This window comes from Rhinoderma darwinii, chromosome 12, assembly GCF_050947455.1.
Source record: "Rhinoderma darwinii isolate aRhiDar2 chromosome 12, aRhiDar2.hap1, whole genome shotgun sequence".
NCBI lineage: Eukaryota > Metazoa > Chordata > Amphibia > Anura > Rhinodermatidae > Rhinoderma > Rhinoderma darwinii.
Window position 1 is genome coordinate 21,064,738 of NC_134698.1, and position 22,591 is coordinate 21,087,328.

Below are 22,591 nucleotides of genomic sequence, written 5' to 3' on the forward strand. Positions count from 1 at the left end.
AGCAATGTTCTGCAGATCTCTAGAGAGGTCAGTGGTGTAATAATCTGCAGAATATATCACTATGTATCTGTCAGGAGGTAGAGGAGCAATGTTCTGCAGATCTCTAGAGAGGTCAGTGGTGTAATAATCTGCAGAATATAAAACTATTTACCTGTCAGGAGGTAGAGGAGCAATGTTCTGCACATCTCCAGAGAGGTCAGTGGTGTAATAATCTGCAGAATATATCAGTATGTATCTGTCAGGAGGAAGAGGAGCAATGTTCTGCAGATCTCTAGAGAGGTCAGTGGTATAATAATCTGCAGAATATATCACTATGTATCTGTCAGGGGGTTGAGGAGCAATGTTCTGCAGATCTCCGGAGAGGTCAGTGGTGTAATAATCTGCAGAATATATCACTATGTATCTGTCAGCAGTTAGAGGAGCGATGTTCTGCAGATCTCCAGAGAGGTCAGTGGTGTAATAATCTGCAGAATATATCACTATGTATCTGTCAGGGGGTTGAGGAGCAATGTTCTGCAGATCTCTAGAGAGTTTAGTGGTGTAATAATCTGCAGACTATATCACTATGTTTCTGTCAGGAGGTAGAGGAGCAATGTTCTGCAGATCTCTAGAGAAGTCAGTGGTGTAATAATCTGCAGAATATATCACTATGTATCTGTCAGGGGTAGAGGAGCAATGTCCTGCAGATCTCTAGAGAAGTCAGTGGTGTAATAATCTGCAGAATATATCACTATGTATCTGTCAGGAGGTAGAGGAGCAATGTTCTGCAGACCTCTAGAGAAGTCAGTTGGGCAATAATCTGCAGAATATATCACTATGTACTGTCAGGAGGTAGAGAGGAGAGAGCAATGTTCTGCAGATCTCTATTTCAGTGGGAGGCAGATGCTTCTTTTTACCGCTAGCTGATTTTTTCAACTAGCGGGCAAAAGAAGCGTCCTGCCCGATCTGAAGTGAATGGGAGTAGGAATCTTTTGGTTGACGGCAGGAATAATTCTGCGGCCGATTTTGAAGAAACTAGACACCAAAAATAAAAAGTTAGGCCCGCTGTGTTTTACCATAGATAAGTTAGGCCCCCTATGTTTTACCATAGATAAGTTTGGCCCCTGTGTTTTACCATAGATAAGTTAGGTCCCTGTGTTTTACCATAGATAAGTTAGGCCCCCTGTGTTTTACCATAGATAAGTTAGGCCCCTGTGTTTTACCATAGATAAGTTAGGTCCCTGTGTTTTACCATAGATAAGTTAGGTCCCCTGTGTTTTACCATAGATAAGTTAAGCCCCCTGTGTTTTACCATAGATAAGTTAGGCCCCCTGTGTTTTACCATAGATAAGTTAGGCCCCCTGTGTTTTACAATAGATAAGTTAGGCCCCCTGTGTTTTACCATAGATAAGTTAGGTCCCCTGTGTTTTACCATAGATAAGTTAGGCCCCCTGTGTTTTACCATAGATAAGTTAGGCCCCTGTGTTTTACCATAGATTAGTTAGGCCCCCTGTGTTTTACCATAGATAAGTTAGGCCCCCTGTGTTTTACCATAGATAAGTTAGGCCCCTGTGTTTTACCATAGATAAGTTAAGCCCCTGTGTTTTACCATAGATAAGTTAGGCCCCCTGTGTTTTACCATAGATAAGTTAGGCCCCTGTGTTTTACCATAGATAAGTTAGGCACCCTGTGTTTTACCATAGATAAGTTAGGCCCCTGTGTTTTACCATAGATAAGTTAGGCCCCCTGTGTTTTACCATAGATAAGTTAGGCCCCCTGTGTTTTACCATAGATAAGTTAGGTCCCCTGTGTCTTACCATAGATAAGTTAGGCCCCCTGTGTTTTACCATAGATAAGTTAGGCCCCCTGTGTTTTACCATAGATAAGTTAGGCCCCTGTGTTTTACCATAGATAAGTTAGGCCCCTGTGTTTTACCATAGATAAGTTAGGCTCCCTTTGCACCAATAAAAAGAAAAGTCACCTTACCCTGATGGGCCCTGTAACAGATTTTTAGTCTCTAAATGACGGAATAATGAAACACAAAGTATATTAGAAAGTTGCAGAAATGCTTACTGTATACTGAATAAACTTTAACCCCTTAAGTACACGGCCAATTTGAGATTTTCATTTTAGCCTTTTCCTTCCTGCCTTCCAAAAGCCATAACTTTTTTTATATTTTTTCGGCGACGCAGCCTTATGAGGGCTTGTGTTTTGCGGGACAAGTTGTAGTTTTTCATGGCGCCATTTATTCTACAGCATAATATACTGGGAAGCTGAATCAAAAATTATTTGTGATGTGAAATAGGCAAAAAAACAGCAATTACGCCATTATTTGGGGGGTTTTGTTTTAACGGCGATTACGGCGATACCACATTGTTATGTTTTGTTTTATGTTTTACCACTTTTAGAAAAAATAAAACTATTTGCCTAAGGGCAGATACAGACGGACGTTGCGTTTTTGCGCGCGCAAACAACGCAGCGTTTTGCGCGCGCAAAAAACATTTGACATTTGCTGCGTGTGTCATCCATGTATGATGCGCGGCTGCGTGATTTTCGCGCAGCCGCCATCATAGAGATGAGGCTAGTCGACGCCCGTCACTGTCCAAGGTGCTGAAAGAGCTAACTGATCGGCAGTAACTCTTTCAGCACCCTCGACAGTGAATGTCGAACACAATATACAGCAACCTGTTAAAAAAAAAAAAAGTTCGTACTTACCGAGATCTGCCCTCCCGGCCGTTGCCTTGGTGACGCGTCCTTGGTGACGCGCCTCTCTTGACATCGGGCCCCACCTCCCTGGATGACGCGGCAGTCCATGTGACCGCTTCAGCCTGTGCTTGGCCTGTGATTGGCTGCAGCTGTCACTTGGACTGAATTGTCATCCCGGGAGGTCAGACTGGAGGAAGAAGCCGGGAGTTATCGGTAAGTCAGAACTTCGTTTTTTTTTACAGGTTCATGTTTTTTGGGATCGGTAGTCACTGTCCATGGTGCTGAAACAGTTTAACTCTTACAGCACCCTGGACAGTGACTATGTCCTGACGTCGCGTACCGGACATTTTTTTGCCGGGTTCGGCCAAAACGAGTTCGGCCGAACCCGGTGAAGTTCGGTTCGCTTGTCCGGGTTCGCTCATCTCAAAGACACTCCGTTTGGATGTTCGGAAACAGAAAAGCACGTGGTGCTTTTCTGTTTACATTCATCCTTTTGACAGCTGGTGCGCTGTTTCAGTCGGTTCGCACGGAAGTGCTTCCGTGCAACCTGCGTGGTTTTCACGCACCCATTGACTTCAATGGGTGCGTGATGCGCAAAATACGCAGAGTTATTGAACCTGTCGCGTTTTGTACGCAGCGAACAAACGCTGCGCAAAAAGCACGGACTGTCTGTACTGCCCCATAGACTTGTATTGGTCGATGCGTGGCGCGTGAAAACCACGCGGCCCGCACGGACCGAATACACGCTCGTGTGAATCCCCCCTAAGAAAAATAATGTTTTGTGTCACCTTATTCTGAGAGCCATAACTTTTTTTTATTTTTCCGTCACTATACCGGTGTGAGGGCTTACATTTTGCGGGGCGAGCTGTAGTTTTCACCGATACCATTTTGGGGTACAAGCGACTTTTTGATCACTTTTTATTCTATTTGTTTGGAGCGCTAAGGTGACCAAAAAACAGCAATTTACTTTTTTTTTTTTGTAAGCTCGTTTTATTGAAGAATCGTAGTACAAATGCAATCATGCCATGCACATAATACAGAAAATAAGGCAGAGATGTGTGTGAGACATAACACACCAACATTTCAAATAAAGGAGAAATACAGACATGTATTCAGACATTTAACATGTATCCAAAGGCAAAAAAACAAAACAAATCAAGACACTATTTTATGAATTATATACTGTAGATCCACAACCCAGTAGCTTCAATTGTGTGTCAATGACCGGCGGAGGTCATTATACCTGTGTGGGGTATACTGAGTCACCGCAGAGTCACACCAGGCTTCCCATATCTTATAGAATTTATCAATGCATCCTCTCTGTCTATACATTATCCTCTCATACGGAATGATAGAATTCACAAGTGATTTCCATTTAGCCGTAGTGGGAGGAGGAATATTTTCAAATAATGAGGCCAATGTTCATCCTGTAGCATACCAAACAAACAAACTTGTGGACTAACCTGGACTGGTATATGCAGAATTCCAGTAGCTGCCCCAACTACCTCTTCCCAAAAAGAGGAAATAAATGGACATGCCCAGATCATGTGCCAAAAGTCTGACCTAGGGTACCGGCACCTGTGACATTCCGTGCTCGGGTATCTACCCATTTTGTGTAATCTAACAGGAGTAAGGTAACTTTGATGGATTATGGATATTTGTATCATCCTATTGTTAGCGGCTGGAGACACAAATAGTGGCGAGGATAGGATCTCGTCCCAATCCCCTTCCGTAAGGTCAGGTATCTGTGTAGTCCATTTGTCTTTTACCTGCAGGGGTGTTCTGGCTAATTTGGTCGATATGAGAGATGTGTATATGGCAGATATCAAACCTCTGGTGCCTTTGGATCTAAAAATTCCTATCAGAGGAAATTGCGAGAATGCCGTGTCAGAGGAAGGGTACTGGGCCCCGAGAGCATGGCGCAATTGTAGGTATCTGTAAAAGGCAGTCCTAGGTATTGCAAAGCCAGACTGCAGTTGTGTAAACGATTTAAGAATATTATCCTCATACATATCCCCAACAGTGCATACCCCGTGCTGAATCCAAAAGGAGGGAGACAAAGCATCTGACATCTGGGAGAGGAGTGGGTTAAACCATAACGGCATATCAGTTTGTACATCAGAGTACCCATAAATGCTTTTCGCAGCCATCCACACCTGAGACGCCACCCTATGAATGGGCAATACATTTTGAATTGCAGTCAGGGACCCCTCTAATACTGGCCAGAGAGTGGTCATTTGCAGATGAAACGCCAGATGATGTTCCCTATTCGGCAAGGTCATGTTGGCGACCCAAACTTTCAAATATCTTAATTGCCCCGCCAAATAATAGATGTAGAGATCTGGCAAGGCTGCTCCTCCTAATGTTTTGGGACGCTGCAAAGTAGTGAGACTGAGCTTAGATCGATTGGAACCCCAAATAAATGCTGGAAATAAGGCATGTATCTGCTTGAAAAATGTTTTAAACACTGGTGTCGCTGCGTGTTCGAGGACATAAAGACATTTGGGAAGAACGACCATTTTAATTAAGTTTATTCTGCCAGTCACTGCTAGGGGAAGAGCGCTCCAGATCCTAAACTTAACCTTTACGTATTCCAGTAGCAACAATATATTAGTGGCATGATCATCCCCATGATCCCGATTGATAATAATACCTAGGTATTTAAATGAGGAAACCACCCGTAAGCCATGTATGGAGTCTGGCCATCCCACCCCCTGTAAGGGCATAAAAAAAGACTTAGTCCAGTTGATATGGAGTCCAGCGAATCTCCCAAATATCTCCAGAGTAGTAATCGCCTGGGGTAATGTCACAATTGGCTGGGACGTAAAAAGAACCATGTCGTCTGCAAATAAGCCAATTCTATCCTCCCTGCCCCCCAAACAAATCCCTTTGTACGCAGGGTGTTGTCGTATACGTATAGATAATGGTTCAATAGCAAGAGCGAAAAGCAATGGGGAGAGCACGGACATCCCTGCCTAGTACCTCTCTGTAAACTGAAATATGGGGATAGTTCACCATTCACCAGAATTTGTATAGGAGCGAAATCCATCAAAGGAACTGTGGACCAAACCCAAACCTCTCCAAAGTCTACAGCAGGTATACCCATTCAATGGAATCAAAGGCTTTCGCAGCGTCCAGAGACGCCATTGCCCAATCAGCCTTTATAGCACCCCCTATCTGAGCAAGAATCTGCACCCTCCGGATGTTATCGGAGGTAGACTTCCCTGGCATAAAGCCGGACTGGTCATCATGAATAACTTGGGAAATGACTTTATTAAGTCTGTTTGCCAGAATTTTAGTAAGTAGTTTGTAGTCATTTTTTAATAACGATATCGGACGATAGGAGCCACATTCCATAGGGTCTTTATCGGGTTTTAACAGGACAATAATAGTGGCATCATACATGCTATCTGGTAATTGCCACACACCAAGGGCATAAGAAAACATAGCGCATAGTGAGGGAATGAGATGGTCTGAGTATTTGTGGTATACCTCTATAGCAGGGGTCTCAAACTCGGCCAGGTAAGTGGGCCGCATATAGAATAAATGGGAAGTTGACGGGCCGCATTACTTTCAAATTTGATACAATACAAAATTATTGTTAATCAATTAGTTATTTGAACTACTATAACACTATATTACTAGAATAATAATAATACATTACTATAATAGCGCTAGGTTTAAAATTTGAGATATTTCTCCACGTGCTTATTTCAACAATCCAGCTTTCCAGTTTAAGTGTCGCTAAATGCAGTCCGTCGGCTCAGTTAGCACACATGTCAAAATTGGGCAGTCCCTTTTTAGATAGTGCCGCAGTGCCCTCTGTGGATGCTGCCGCAGTGCCCTCTTTGGATGCTGCCGCAGTGCCCTCTTTGGATGCTGCCGCAGTGCCCTCTGTGGATGCTGCCGCAGTGCCCTTTGTGGATGCTGCCGCAGTGCCCTCTGTGGATAATGCCACAGTGCCCTCTGTAGATAAGGCCACAGTGCCCTCTGTAGATAAGGCCACAGTGCCCTCTGTAGATAAGTCCACAGTGCCCTCTGTAGATAAGGCCACAGTGCCCTCTGTAGATAAGGCCACAGAGCCCTCTGTAGATAAGGCCACAGTGCCCTCTGTAGATAAGGCCACAGTGCCCTCTGTAGATAAGGCCACAGTGCCCTCTGTAGATAAGGCCACAGTGCCCTATGTAGATAAGGCCACAGTGCCCTCTGTAGATAAGGCCACAGTGCCCTCTGTAGATAAGGCCACAGTGCCCTCTGTAGATAATGCAACACACCCCTAGATAATGCCAGTGTCCTCTTCAGATACTGCCACACACCCACTTGTAGATAATGCCACAATGCCCTCTGTAGAGGCTGCCACAGTGCCCTCGATAGAGGCTACCCCAGTGCCCTCTGTAGAGGCTGCCCCAGTGCCCTCTGTAGAGGCTGCCCCAGTGCCCTCTGTAGAGGCTGTCCCAGTGCCCTCTGTAGAGGCTGCCCCAGTGCCCTCTGTAGAGGCTGCCCCAGTGCCCTCTGTAGAGGCTGTCCCAGTGCCCTCTGTAGAGGCTGCCCCAGTGCCCTCTGTAGAGGCTGCCCCAGTGCCCTCTGTAGAGGCTGACCCAGTGCCCTCTGTAGAGGCTGCCCCAGTGCCCTCTGTAGAGGCTGCCCCAGTGCCCTCTGTAGAGGCTGCCCCAGTGATGTCAGGGGCTTGCCCAGAGCTGGAGTCCCGGAGCAGAGCCGCTTCTGGCACTCTGCCTGGGATTCCAGCTCTGCTCCTGACATCACTGTCCATATATGGACAGAGATGTCAGGGGCAAACCCAGAGCTGGAGTCCCAGGCAGAGCGCTAGTAGGCTCTTCCTGGGACTCCAGCTGTGCTCCTGACATCACTGGGACTCCTGCTCTGGGGAAGCCCCTGACATCATTGTCGATGTATGGACAGCGATGTCAGAGGCTCCCCCAGAGTCCCGGAGCAGAGCCTGTACTAGCGCTCTGCCCGGGACTCCGGCTCTGGGGAAGCCCCAGACATCGCTGTTCATATGTGGACAGCGATGTCAGGGAATTCCATAGAGTCCCGGAGCAGAGCCTGTACTAGCGCTCTGCCGGGGACTCCGGCTCTGGGGAAGCCCCAGACATCGCTGTTCATATGTGGACAGCGATGTCAGGGAATTCCAGAGTCTCGGAGCAGAGCCGATACTAGCGGCTCTGTGTCCCGCGGGCCGCAGATGACAGCCCCAGTGGCTGCATGCGGCCCGCGGGCCGCGTGCTTGAGACCCCTGCTCTATTCCCGATGCTTTCCATTTTGACATACCTTTCAAGGATTCCCGTATCTTCTCCTCAGTCACATCAGCTTCCAGGGCTGCTCTACCTTCTACACTCAGTGTTGGGAACGAAATACCATCCATATAGTACTGAAACTCAGACATATCATAACTGGATTGAAAGGTATATAGCTCCCTGTAAAACTGCACAAATGCCTCGGCTATTCCTTGGGAGTCCATCAAACAATCCCCAGAGCTACTGTGAATTTTGAGAATAGCCGGGCTTTTAGAGTTTTGATGGATTAAGTGGGCCAAGAGTTTGCTGGACTGGTTACCCAAGTCAAAATACGATTGCTTCGCAAAAATTTGCAGCCATAAATCTTTATTTCTGTCAGTGGGATCAGCAGTGTATTTACCCTCTAGAGCTGCGCATTGCTTCTCCAACTCTGACTCAATTCTGGAAGAGTCCTTTTTTAAATAGGAAATAGTGGACCGGAGACACCCTCTAAGATAGGCCTTCACAGTATCCCATGCAATGCTGGAATTTTCAAATGTGCTATTTTCTATATTAAATACCTCCATGAGCGGCCGCACTGCCGACTGCAGGGAATAAGGGGAGGCCGCCATGACAGGATAGGAGGGAACAGGTGAGGAAGGGGTTAAGGTTGAGTAGCAGGGAGTGAAGGGGAGTGGTTTGGAAGGGAGGACGGAGGGGGTGGGAGTCTCAGGCTTCCCGCTGTTTTCCTCAGTGCGAGGGAGACAGCGGGAGGTAACACAGCAACAGGAGGAGCAGCAGCAGCGTTGTAGTGTTATATTTACTTACCTGCTCGTTGGAGATGGCATCTTTCAGTGAGCTTGTGGAGCGGCTCCGGGTGGCAGTTGATCAGCAGGATGTCGGATGGTTCGAGGAGCAGGTGACGAGACTTGTGGGGCTGACTGTGCCCCAGGCAGCTGGGCCCCGGCGCTCTCATCGCGCGGTGTCCAGGGAGGGGGGTGGGGCAGCTTCTTCCCTGTCGTCCCCTGTAGTGCTGGACTTAAATTTAGGCAGCCCTCTGCTGCTCAGCCCTCTGGCTAGTGGAGGGATCATGCCCGATGTCTGTTCACCTGAGGTCGTGCCTGCTCGCAGGTCACGGCGTGCCAGACCCCCAGGGAGACTTAGCCCTGACGAAATCCCGCGGGTACGGCGCCGCAGGGGAAGCCCCTTCAGGGTCGCTGCAGGCCGGTCTCCAGGGAGAGCTGCATCCCCTCGGTGGTCCCGGCCTGGCAGAAATCCCCAGCTGCGGCGGTGCTTGGCGGCTAGGTGGGGGGGGGGTTGGCTCCTGGCTTCCCAAATACCCCCCCTCCATCTGGTGTGGTGCAAGATGCGGGGATGTCGGCAGCCCCGCCTGGTGAGGTGCCAATCAGGGGGCTGGCTGCTTCGACGTCTGAGTCCGGAAGAATGGTGAGTCCGGTGGGCCGTGGAGTGCGGTCTGAGCTCTGGATACCGCATAACGGGCAGCAGGCGGCTGGCCCTATCAGCATCAGGGCTAGTATGGAGGAGCATCGGCGTGTTCAAGTTCGTCCGGCTGGCGGGATCACAGCGCCTGAGCAGCCAGGTGGGTGTTTTTCTTCTTTCTCTTCTCCTAATACGCGCATGTTGGGGGGTGCGGGGGATGCGGCGGGTTCTACGGCTGTTGACGGGTCTTCCGGAGGAGGTGGTAGCGGTCTTGATGACTTAGTGGGATGCTTGCGCGAGCTGGTCAACAGATTAGATAGGTCGCAGGCCCCGGTATCGGCGGGGGTGTCCCCGGTTGCGGTTTGGACGGCGCCACCGTTGGTAGGGCAGCCTCAATATAGGGTGCAAGTGCGGGGGCGGTGGCTGTGTCGGTGCAGACAGACGGGGCTCAAGAGGGTGACAGGGTGCGGTTGGATGATAGAGCAAGAGGTGAGGTTTATGTCTGTTTTGAGGGCCCGTTGAGGGCGCATTTGAAACAGGAAGTTCAGGAGCGCATTTGGAAGGACGAGTATGTGGAGATATTTTCTCTCCTTCCATAGGCAAAATTTAATTTGGATAAAGGGAAGAGGGATGAGAGTAAGAAGGAAGAGGAGGAACGTCTCCGTTATCGGCTCATTCCGCAAACATTTGTGAATTGGCTGCGGGCCTTCGCGATCTTGGCTAGTGTTGGGGAAAAGGCGCCGGAAAATTGTTCCGCGATATTTTGTTATATGGATGCTATCGGTGAGGCGCATCGTGCGTATGGCGGTATGGCTTGGCTGCGTTATGATGAGCAATTTCGGCAGCGGAAGGCGGTGCGGCCCAGCATTAGATGGGATCAGAAAAATATTGCATTGTGGTTTAGGGTGACTGCTCCGGTTAAGCCGGGACAGTCCTTTCCAGGAAGCGGAGGGTCTGTAGGGCAGGTCGGTTAGTCCGGTCAAGGTTCCGGTTCAAAACTCGGTTTCTGCTGGCAGTTTAACGACGGCCAGTGTAAATTTGGGGCAGCGTGCAAGTTCAAGCACGTGTGTTCCCATTGCAGCGGGTCATCTCATGGCGCGTCGAAGTGTTTGCGAAAAGGCAAGAAGGGAGGTGGACCAGGGGGTTCAGCTGGTCAAGGGGGTGACGCCGGTGAAGCTGGAAAGGATGGCCCCCTTTCTAAGTAGATATCCGGATAGGGCTGGGGCGCAATTGATTGCGGATGGGTTTAGCATGGGCTTTGTAATTCCTTCTCCTCCTTATGACATTCCAGTGACTCGTCTGAATCTCCGGTTCGCTTATCAGCACGCCGGGGTGGTGACTGAAAAACTTCGTAAAGATGTGGTTTTGGGTCGCATGGCAGGGCCTTTTGTGGAACCACATGTGTCGGATCTTGTTGTTTCCCCGTTGGGTGTGGTGCCTAAGCGTGAGCCGAACAAGTTTCGGTTGATACATCATCTTTCTTTTCCCCGGGGTGCATCGGTTAATGATGGTACTGATCCGGTGTTGTGTTCGGTGGAGTACGCGTCGTTTGATAAGGCAGTGGCGTTGGTTCGCGAAGCGGGTGCAGGTGCCTTGTTGTCAAAAACTGATATTGAGGCGGCTTTTCGGTTACTGCCGGTTCATCCCAAGAGTCAACGGTTGTTGGGTTGTTTTTGGGAGGGGAATTTTTTGTGGATCATTGTTTGCCGATGGGTTGTTCCCTGTCTTGCGCCTATTTTGAGGCATTTAGTTCATTTTTGGAATGGGCAACTCGGGACGTCGCAGGTGTGAATTCAGTTATTCACTACCTTGATGATTTTTTGTGTGTTGGCCCGGGCAGATCGGCGATGTGCGCTAATATTTTGTTTGCGTTGCAGAGAGTCATGAGGGATTTTGGAGTCCCGCTGGCTCCTGACAAAACAGAGGGGCATGTTACGGTTATTCGTTTTTTAGGCATTGAAATCGACTCGGTTTTAATGGAATGCAGGCTTCCGGAGGATAAGTTGGTGGCCCTTCGTTTGGAGGTTCAGGCGTTGTCTCGGCTTAAAAAGGTCACATTACGCAGTCTGCAGTCATTGTTAGGGAAGTTAAACTTTGCGTGTCGGATCATGCCCATGTGCAGAGTGTTTAGTAGGCGTTTGGCGGCGGCGACTGCTGGTGTGGTGGCACCGCATCACTTTGTAAGATTGAGAGGGGAGCATCGGGCCGACTTGGAAGTGTGACATCGGTTTTTGGGACAGTACAACGGGCGGTCCCTGTGGATGGCTGGGGCTTTCGATTCCGTGGATCTGGACTTGTTTACAGATGCGTCTGGAGGGGGCGGTTTTGGGGCCTATTGTGGTGGCCAGTGGTGTGCTGGGGGGTGGCCGGTTAGCTGGGTGGAAAACGGTCTGACAAAAAACCTGGCCCTGCTCGAGCTATTTCCTATCGTGGTCGCTGTGACCATTTGGGGGGATAGGCTCAGGGACAAGAAGATTCATTTTCACTGCGATAATCTGGGGGTGGTGTTGGCTATCAATAACATCTCGGCGTCGTCTCCTCCGGCGGTTCAACTGTTGCGGCATTTGGTGCTGGTTTGTTTGTCGTTAAATGCTTGGGTGGTGGCGGTGCATGTGCCGGGGGTTGACAATTGTGTTGCTGATGCCCTTTCTTGCTCACAGTGGGATCGTTTTCGTCAGCTGGCGCCGGGAGCGGAGCAGATTGGCATGGTGTGCCCGGATCATCTTTGGGAGTTGGTTTCTCTGCGGCAGGAGCATTGATTGAGCGATCATTGGCAAGTTCTACGTGGGCAGCATATAGGGCTGGCTGGGCTCAATGGGAGCTTTGGTTGAGAGGTTTGGGCGACGTCCGGTCAGACCGGGACAGGCTGGTGGCCTTTTTGTATTGGTTGGGGGATGTGTATGAGTCAGGTGTGTCTGTAGCAAAAGTGAATAAGTTTGTGTCCGCTGTGGCGTTTCGTTTGAAATTGCATGGCGAAAAAGATGTGACCAAGGAATTTTTGGCGATTCAAGAATTAAAAGGTATTCGCAGGGGGAGAGGGTCGGTAGATCGGCGGCGGCCAGTTTCTTACCGGATTCTTTGCTTGTTGGGTACGGCGGTGGAGGTGGTTTGTAGTTCGGCCTTTGAAGTCCGATTGTTTCGCTTGGTTTTTTCGTTAGCCTTTTTTTGGGCTTTTAGAGTGGGTGAATTGGTGTCGCCGAGTGGGTTGCGTGCGGGGGGAATAAGTCAAGAGGATGTGGAGTTGTTTGCTGATGCGCAGGTCAAAAACTGACACGGTGGGTAAGGGGACGCGGATTGTGTTGTTTGCTATCGGGCGTTCGCCGGTGTGTCCGGTACAGTGTATGTCTGCTTTTGGGGTACAGGTGGGGGCAACGGGGGTTCCGTTATTGCGGCATGAAGACAGGTCCTTTTTATCCAGGTTCCAATTTGGGGCAGTGTTTAAGCGCTGTTTGCTGGCAATTGGGTTGAAGTCAGCTGAGTATTCTTCCCATTCGTTTAGAATTGGTGCAGCAACTGAAGCGGTGCGATGGGGTTTGGATGAGTCAGGGGTTAGGCGTATTGGGAGATGGGAGTCTAACCGTTTCCGCACTTATGTTCGGCCTCATTTGCTGTCAGACTGTTAAAAGGTTGCTAGGTGGTATGTTGTGCCTGTGGAAGATAGAGTGCGAATGGGATTTGTAAGATGTGTGTGTTTTCTTTCTTTCGCAGGTTCGTGTCCTTTGCTGGTTTGGATCTTGGGGCACTCCTTTGTGTATTGGGGCGCACTAAGGGCGGAAGTTCGCCCGGATGGTCGACAACTGAGGATTCCGCGGGAGGATGCTGTCCTGCATTGGCTTGGTTTCCGAGGAATGGTTTGGTCCAGGGTGTTACCAGAGTTTCAGGTGTATACGCAGCTAGACCGGGTTCCCGAGATTTTAGTTTTACATGTTGGGGGGAATGACTTGAGTGTGCGCCCTTTTCGTGATTTGGTAGGGATATTAAGCACGATTTGTTGTGTTTATGGGCGTTACACCCGGGCCTGATTATAGTCTGGTCAGATATTGTGCCCAGAAAGACATGGCGCTTTGCCCGATCCGTGGAGAGGCTTAATCGGGCCAGAATAAAAGTGAATAGGGCGGTGTCGGCATTTGTGGCAAAAAATCGAGGTGTGGTGGTCAGGCACAGGGACCTGGAAGCGGGTGTAGGTTGTTATTGGAGACAGGATGGGGTGCATTTGAATGAGGTGGGGATGGATTTGTGGAGTTTGGCCCTAGCAGACGGGATTGAAAGAGGGGTGTTGGTGTGGAGGAGCTCTTGGGCTTGAGGTGGTCAAGGTCCATGTCGCAGTGGCGGGGGGAGTCCTTGAGGTTGGTCAGTAAAACTGGTGGGGGGGTCGCATCAGGGGTATGCGTCCCCCAAAATATGAAGGCTTCTTAGGGTGTTACCCCTTTGAAGTGCTTTATGGGCAAAGCCATCTGCAAGAAGTGAGCGGTGCCTTCGAGCCGGGTTACGGCTGGAGGTAAAAACAAGTGGTGGTGGCAGATGGCTATCTTTTCTAAGTTGTGGTAACCTCAAGGGCTTCCCCTGGTCATGTTATGGGTGTTATTTATATTGACCCTGTTAAGGGTTTGGTATGTTTATTCTGGAAGAATTCCAATGTTGGGGAATTCTAGGTTATTTAAGGTTTGGTTATAAAATTTCTAATTTTATAAAATTTATAATAAACGGCTGCTGTGGCCATTAAAATCCAACCTTGGTGTCATGTGTTATTATTCTTAAGGGGGTAAGGAATAATTACTGATCACTCGACTCTACATATCCAAGTCAAGTTGTTCAGGGATCCTATCCTGAGGGCCTGTCAGGGTCAACCAAAAGGGGTGTATTTTCCAGCTCCTAGGTAAGGAGGGGCCAGGGAGACTAAAGCTGGTCACCATAGGAGAATGATCAGACGCCGCTCTAGATTTATAAGTGACAGATTCAACCAAAGGTACAATGAGAGAATTTCCCAACATATAGTCTATGCAGGATAGGGAGTTTCTGCCTAGGGAGGAATACACTTTAGTTGTTGGGTGTTTATATCGGTAAAGTTCTGTCCATCCCATCTCAGCAAACAGTAAACCAGTACAGATATGGCGGGGGGTACACGGTCCTGCCCAGAAGAAGCACTAAACCTATCCAGACTGCAGTTCACAACCATGTTAAAATCTCCCATGCCCAACACTTTAGCAGTCGGATATGTTGCAGCAAAGGTAGCCGCCATATGCAAAATCTGTAAAGATGCTGGTGGAGGAATGTACCCTCACTATCGGTTTTAGTATGGATAGCTTCCCATCTCACAGATTTGAGTACCAAAATGAACACGTCCCTTGAGTACGATGTGTGATATGAGTGGCTAGACCACTGGACCCAGGGCCTAAGAACAGTTTTCATTTTAGCAGGTGTTAAATGCGTCTCCTGGAGGCACAATATATGAGGGTTAACTTTGCGAATATAACCATACAATATTACTCTCTTCTGCGGGCTGCCCATACCCCTCACATTTCACGACATTACAGTTAAAGAAGAGATTCATAAAATATACTTCTCACATGTAGGAGAGATCCACAATGCCTGATATACATCAACAATCCCGCCTTTCTCAGAAGCAGCTGATAATTATTCGGTGCATCCCTTATGCGTTTACATTTGTACATGAGTAGTATCATAACTGCCCGCACCCAAGGCACATTCCAACCTAGAACCCAAAAGAACAGATTGTAAATAGTAGAACAATACCGACAATGCATGTAGATGCATGTTACATTGCCGGAGCGTGCCCAAAAATGTGGCATTTAAGTATACGGGGGTAATACCCGCGCCAAACAGCAACTTAGTTAAGCTTCCACCATTAAGGGGACGTGCGGCAGCCTCCTCAGGTATGGCGCCCCACAAATCCAAGGACACAAAAAGTCGCACTAGCCAGGCAGTAGGTCTAACCGATCTCTGTCAGACCCAGTCCAGATCACCATCAGAATGGAATGTTCCCGAAATCCTACGATTAGTCATGGAAGTCCGGTGATTCAGAATAGCCCAACATCATCAGTCATCCTTACACGAAACTCCATCTGTGTTATCAGGCAGAATTAGTTCCGTCGAGGTGGGCGCTTGTTTCTCACCCATTCATCAGCATCCTGCGGGGAGTTGAAAAAAACCGGATCTTTCTCCATCCACAATTCGCAACCTAGCTGGATATGACATGGAGTATGGAATACCCAGATCTCTCAGGCGCCTCTTAACAGCAAGAAATGTCGCACGTCTCTTTTGCAAGTCAGCCGAGGTCAGGGAATATAGAGACTTTTGCCCCATTATAAGTAATTTCCGGTAGCCTGCGTGTCAGGCGTAAAATCGTGTCCCGGTCATTCCAATTTAGCATGCTTCTCCTCCTTTAGAGCGCTGAGGCAGAGGAGGGCGGCCGCCATCTTGCCCCTCACCCCGTGCAAAGCCTTGCAGCTTCTCCGCGGCCGACTGACCTCTGGTGGGGCTCATACTGGCTCCGATAGTCACCCTCGACCGTCTAGATCGTTTGGACGGTATTTTTAAAGCCTTAGGAAGCCTCAGGATGTCTGCAGGATAACATTGGCGCGGGTTCACTGCGGAGCTCCTAGAACATGCGACCGCTCTCGCTGCGCGCTAAGCCACGCCCCAGCAATTTGCTTTTTACATTTTATATATATATATATATATATATATATATATATTTTTTTTTTGTTTACAGCTTTCACCAAGCGAGTTAAATAACGCTATATTATGATAGTTCAGACTTTTATGGACGCGGCGACACTAGTTATGTTAACGTAAATTTTTTTTTTAACATTGCTTTATGGAATAAAAATGGGAAAAAGGGTTTTTTGAACTTGAAACATTTTTTTTTTGGAACCTTAAGAAAAACTTTAACTGTTTTTTTTTCTTATTAGTCCCCCTAGAGGACTTGAACCAGCGATCATTGGATCGCTTACATGATATACTGCAATACTAATGTATTGCAGTATATCGCTAAACTGACAGTCTCCTTTAAAGCCCTGCAAGAGGCCCCCAGGCTGCCATAACATGCATCATTCTGGCAGGGCTTCAAAGGAGTACAAAGATGGCTGACCAGGGGGCCTTTATTAGGGGGCCTTTAATAATATATATAATACATAGATGTGTGGCAAGTAGAGATGAGCGAACCGGGACAACCGAACCCGGTTTCGGTCCGAACTTCCGGTAAAGTTCGGTTCGCAGCGAATCCGAACTTCACCGGGTTCGGCCGAACCCGTTTTGACCGAACCCGGTCAAAAACATTATACAAATCGGCAGCCACTTATCTCTATCAATCACTGATAGAGAAAAGAGGCTGCTGATTAAAAATAAAATAAAAAGCATTTCATACGTACCCGGTCGTTGTCTTAGTGACGAGTCCCTCTTCTTCCTCCAGTCCGACCTTTTCTGACGCGGCAGCCTGTGATTGGCTGCAGAGGCCTCTGCAGCCTGTGATTGGCTGCAGAGGCCGCGGCAGCCTGTGATTGGCTGCAGCGCTCACAAGGCTGCATCGTCATCAAGGAATGTCGGGCCGGATGTCGAGAGGGACGCGTCACCAAGGCAACGGCCAGGAGACCGGACTGGAGGAAGCAGAAAGTTCTCGGTAAGTATGAACGTCTTTTTTTTTACAGGTACTGTGATCGGTAGTCACTGTCCATGGTACTGAAACAGTTACTGCCGATCAGTTAACTCTTTCAGCACCCTGAACAGTGACTATTTAGTGTATGTGCACACACACTAATTACGTCCGTAAATGACGGACGTATTTCGGCCGCAAGTACCGGACCGAACACAGTGCAGGGAGCCGGGCTCCTAGCATCATACTTATGTACGATGCTAGGAGTCCCTGCCTCTCTGCAGGACAACTGTCCCGTACTGTAATCATGTTTTCAGTACGGGACAGTAGTTCCACGGAGAGGCAGGGACTCCTAGCATCGTACATAAATATGATGCTAGGAGCCCGGCTCCCTTCAGGGTGTTCGGTCCGGTACTTGCGGCCGAAATACGTCCGTCAATTACGGACGTAATTAGTGTGTGTGCACATACCCTTACTGACGTCGCCTAGCAACGCTGCCGTAATGACGGGTGCACACATGTAGCCACCCGTCATTACGGGGCCTCATGCACACGACCATAAAAACACCCGTTATCACGGGTCGTAATTACGACCCGAAATAGCGGGCCCATAGACTTCTGTTAGCCACGGGTACCTTCCCGTTTTCTCACGGGAAGGTGCCCGTGCCGTTAAAAAGATAGAACATGTTCTATTTTTTTATTTTACGGGCCGTGCTCGTAATTACGACTCGTAAGTACGAGCACGGCCGGCCGGCCACGGGCAGCCGGCCGCTTTTGCGAACCGTGCTGTCATTATAATTATAGCAGCACGGCCCGTAAAATAGAAAAATAGAACATGTTCTATTTTTTTAACGGCACGGGCACCTTCCCGTGAGAATACGGAAAGGTACCCGTGGGTAACAGAAGTCTATGAGCCCGTTATTGCGGGTCGTAATTACGACCCGCAATAACGGGTGTTTTTACGGTCGTGTGCATGATGGGAGCACGGCTCGGAAAAACGAACGGCTGCCCGTGCTCATCTCCTGAAATAATCTGTGCTGCCTTAAACTCTGTGGACAGGTCAGGATCCTGTTTCTTTTAAATGCTGCTAGGGAACCCGCTCGATCCACTATATAAGGCTACGCTACAGTGCAGCATTTAAAAGAAACAGGATCCTGACCTGTCCACAGAGTTTAAGGCAGCACAGAGTATTTCAGGAGATGAGCGTGCAGATTCAGTGCTGTTGTGAACTCTGCTCTTACCATTACGTAGCTCTCAGTCTGTTATCTCTCCTCCACTCCTGTCCTCAAGAACACCTTCACATGATTGGCAAGTCACCACGTAATGGTAAGAGCAGAGTTCACAGCAGCACAGAGTATTTCAGGAGATGAGCGTGCGGATCTTGTGCGTGGTGGTGACTTGCCAATCATGTGAACGTGTTATAGAGGACAGGAGTGGAGGAGATGTAACAGACTGAGCTACGTAATGGTAAGAACAGAGTTCACAGCAGCACAGAGTATTTCAGGAGAGGAGCGTGCAGATTCAGTGCTGCTGTGAACTCTGCTCTTACCATTACGTAGCTCAGTCTGTTACCTCTCCTCCACTCCTGTCCTCAATAACACCTTCACGTGATTGGCAAGTCACCACCCCGCACAAGATCCGCACGCTCATCTCCTGAAATACTCTGTGCTGCTGTGAACTCTGCTCTTACCATTACGTGGTGACTTGCCAATCATGTGAAGGTGTTCTGGAGGACAGGAGTGGAGGAGAGGTAACAGACTGAGAGCTACGTAATGGTAAGAGCAGAGTTCGCAGCAGCACTGAATCTGCACGCTCATCTCCTGAAATACTCTGTGCTGCCTTAAACTCTATGGACAGGTCAGGATCCTGTTTCTTTTAAATGCTGCACTGTAGCGCAGCCGTATATAGTGGATCGAGCGGGTTCCCCAGCAGCATTTAAAAGAAACCGTGTTTGTGTATGTGTGTGTTTGTGTATATATGTGTGTTTGGGTATGTGACTTTGTCTGTTTTTGTTTTTATATGTGTGTGTGTGTGTATATATGGGTGTGTTTGTGTATATGTGTTTTGTGTATATGTTTGTGTATATATGGGTGTATTTGTGTATATGTTTGTGTGTAGATGTTTGTGTGTGTTTTTGTATGTGTATATGGGTGTGTGTTTGTGTGTATATATGGGTGTGTTTGTGTATATGTGTTTGTGTATATGTGTGTTTGGGTATGTGTGTTTTTGTTTGTATATGTGTTTGTGTATATGTGTTCGTGTATGTGTGTATAACTGTGTGTGTGTGTGTTTGGATATGTGTGTTTTTGTTTGTATATGTGTGAGTTTGTGTATATGTGCGTGTTTGTCTGTTTATGTGTGTGTGTATATCTTGTTGTGTTTGTGTATATATGTGTGTGTCTGTGTATGGTTGTTTGTTTGTGTGTGCGTGTATATATGTGTGTAGGTGAGTAGAAGTATTGGTATTGTTCACATTGATAACTGTTTTTTTATGTTGTTGCAGATTTTGATGTACCGATTGGACTACATCTACGATTCGTTGGACTACTGCGTAGATCTGCGTTTTTTCAAATTTTAATAAAATGGTTAACGAGGGTTTTGTTGGGGATTTCTTATTTCAATAAAAAAGAATTGTCTTTGTGTTTTTTTTTTCAAACTTTATTAGTGCCTAGATAATGGCAGTTGGCTGATTGACAGCGTCCATTATTAAGGCGGTACTTAGTGTTAGCCGGTGCAGAGGCTAGCACTAACCACCCATTATTACCCCGGTACCCACCACCACCAGGGGTGCCGGGAAGAGCTTGGTACGATCCAGTACCCGACCATCTGTTGTGATGGTCGGGTACTGGGGCGGCCGTAGGCTGGTATTATGAGGCTGGGAAGGGCCAAAATCAGTGGACCTTCCCACCCTTGTAATGCTAGGCTGCTGCTGCTGTGTTGTATCGGGCTGGTTATAAAAATGGGGGGGACCCCCACGTCGTTTTTTTTTTGGAATTTAACAAATTTAGCAATAGACGGGTCCCCCACATTTTTAATAACCAGCCATATACAAGGCCGCAGCAGTCTGGCATTACATGGGTGGGAAGGGCCACTGGTTTTGTCCATTCCCAGGCTAATAACACTGTGTTGTATGTGGCTGGTTATGAGAAATTGGGTGGAACCCCATGTCTTTTTTAAAAAAAAAATGTAAATAAATAAATAATTTAAAAAAATGACGTGGGGTCCCCCCCACTTTTATAACCAGCCAGATACAACACAGCAGCAGCAGCCTAGCATTACAAGGGTGGGAAGGTCCACTGTTTTTGGCCCTTCCCAGCCTCATAATACCAGCCTGCGGCCGCCCCAGGGCCCGACCATCACAACAGATGGTCGGGTACTGGATCGTACCTGGCTCTTCCCGGCACCCCTGGTGGTTTTGGGTACCGGGGTAATAATGGTGGTTAGTGTTAGCCTCTGCACCGGCTAACACTAAGCCTCGCATTAGTAATGGATGTTGTCACTCAGACAGCGGCCATTACTAAAGTGGTAATAATAAAATTTGAAAAGAAAAAGACAAAGATATAGATAAAATATTTTATTGAAATAAAGCACCCCCAACACAACCCTCATTAACCATTTTATTGTAGAAAAAAAACCGTCATCGAAGTAGTCCTCGAAACCGACGTAGTCCAAACACCAAACCTGTAAAAAAATAAAATAATGAAATAAAACATGTTGTAGGCTTAGATTCAGTTTAATGTGTGATACTGACTGTTATACCATGTATAGAAGCCTGCCGCAAAGTTGACTTAGATACAGGGCGCCAGCAGACAGTATCATACATGGCCATACATACATATATACAAATATACATACATATATACAAACATACATACATATATACAAGCATGCACATATATACATGCAAATATACATACATGCAAACATACACACATATATACATGCAAACTATCATACATACATGCATACACACACACATGAAAACATACATACATACAAACAAACATGCAAAGATACATACATACATATATACAAGCATGCACAAATATACATGCAAACATAAATACATGCAAACATAATTACATACATGCACATATATATAAACATACATGCAAACATACATGCAAAAATAAAAACATGCAAACATACATACATGCACATATATACATACATACATGACAACATACATACAAACATACATGACAACATACGTACATGCAAACATACATACATGCAAACATACATACACACATGCAAACATATATACATGCAAATATACATACAAACATGCACATGTATACATACATGCCAACATACATGCAAACATACATGCACATATATACATACATACATGACAACATACATACATGCAAATATACATACATACACACATGCACATATATACATACATGCCAACATACATGCACATATATACATACATGACAACATACATACATACATGACAACATACATACATATATATATATACACACATGCAAATATACATACATTCATGCAAACATACATGCAAACATACATACATACATACAAATATACATACACACATGCACATATATACATACATGACAACATACATACATACATGACAACATACATGCAAAAATACATACATGCAAACATACATACATGCAAATATATACATGCAAATATACATACAAACATGCACATATATACATACATGCCAACATACATGCAAACATACATGCACATATATACATACATGACAACATACATACATACATACATACATACATACATGCCAACATACATACATGCCAAAAAATAATAATAATACGTTCATACTTACTTTCCTCCTGTCCGGCCTCCAGCGATGACGTTTCATTCATGTCGCCGCTGCAGCCTGTGATTGGCTGCAGAGGCGGTCACGTGGGATGAAGCGTCATCCTGACGTGCGTGACCGCCACTACAGCCTGTGATTGGCTGCATCGGCGAAAGGGATGAAACGTCATCGCTGGAGGCCGGACAGGAGGAAAGTAAGTACGAACGTATAATTTTTATTTTTTTATTACATTTAAATGGTATTTTCCGCGCGCCGAGCATGTACTGTGAAGGTTGCTGAAAGAGTTAGTGCAGCCCATTAACTCTATCAGCACCCTGGACAGTAGCATGCTCGGCGCACGTAAGTGACAGGTTCGGTCAGAACTAGTTCGGTCCGAACCGAACTTTTTTGTGAAATTCGGCGAACTAGCCGAACCGAACTTTTGATAAGTTCGCTCATCTCTAGTGGCAAGCTATGATGCAATTCTGTGTGAACAAGCCAGGTATTATGGGGCAGGTGTTTCACTGATAGATGGTGTCCTTTCTTATCCCTCTTTTCTGACACGCTCTGCTTCTTTTTAGATCCTTTCTTTCTTTACAGTTTAGAAAACGTTGCTGGGAAAATATTGTGCTAGTATAAACCGGGTGCCCTCGCTTCGGGCAGATGTGGTCGGGCCCTCCCCTACCTGGTTCCCAAATATTAGGGCCTTCATAATGACCTCATGAAACTAATGTAATGTTCCCCTCTGGCCTGCGAGGGGTGAGCTGGCCTGGGCAGGTCCACCAGTAGATTTTTAGGACCCCATCATTCTCATGACCAC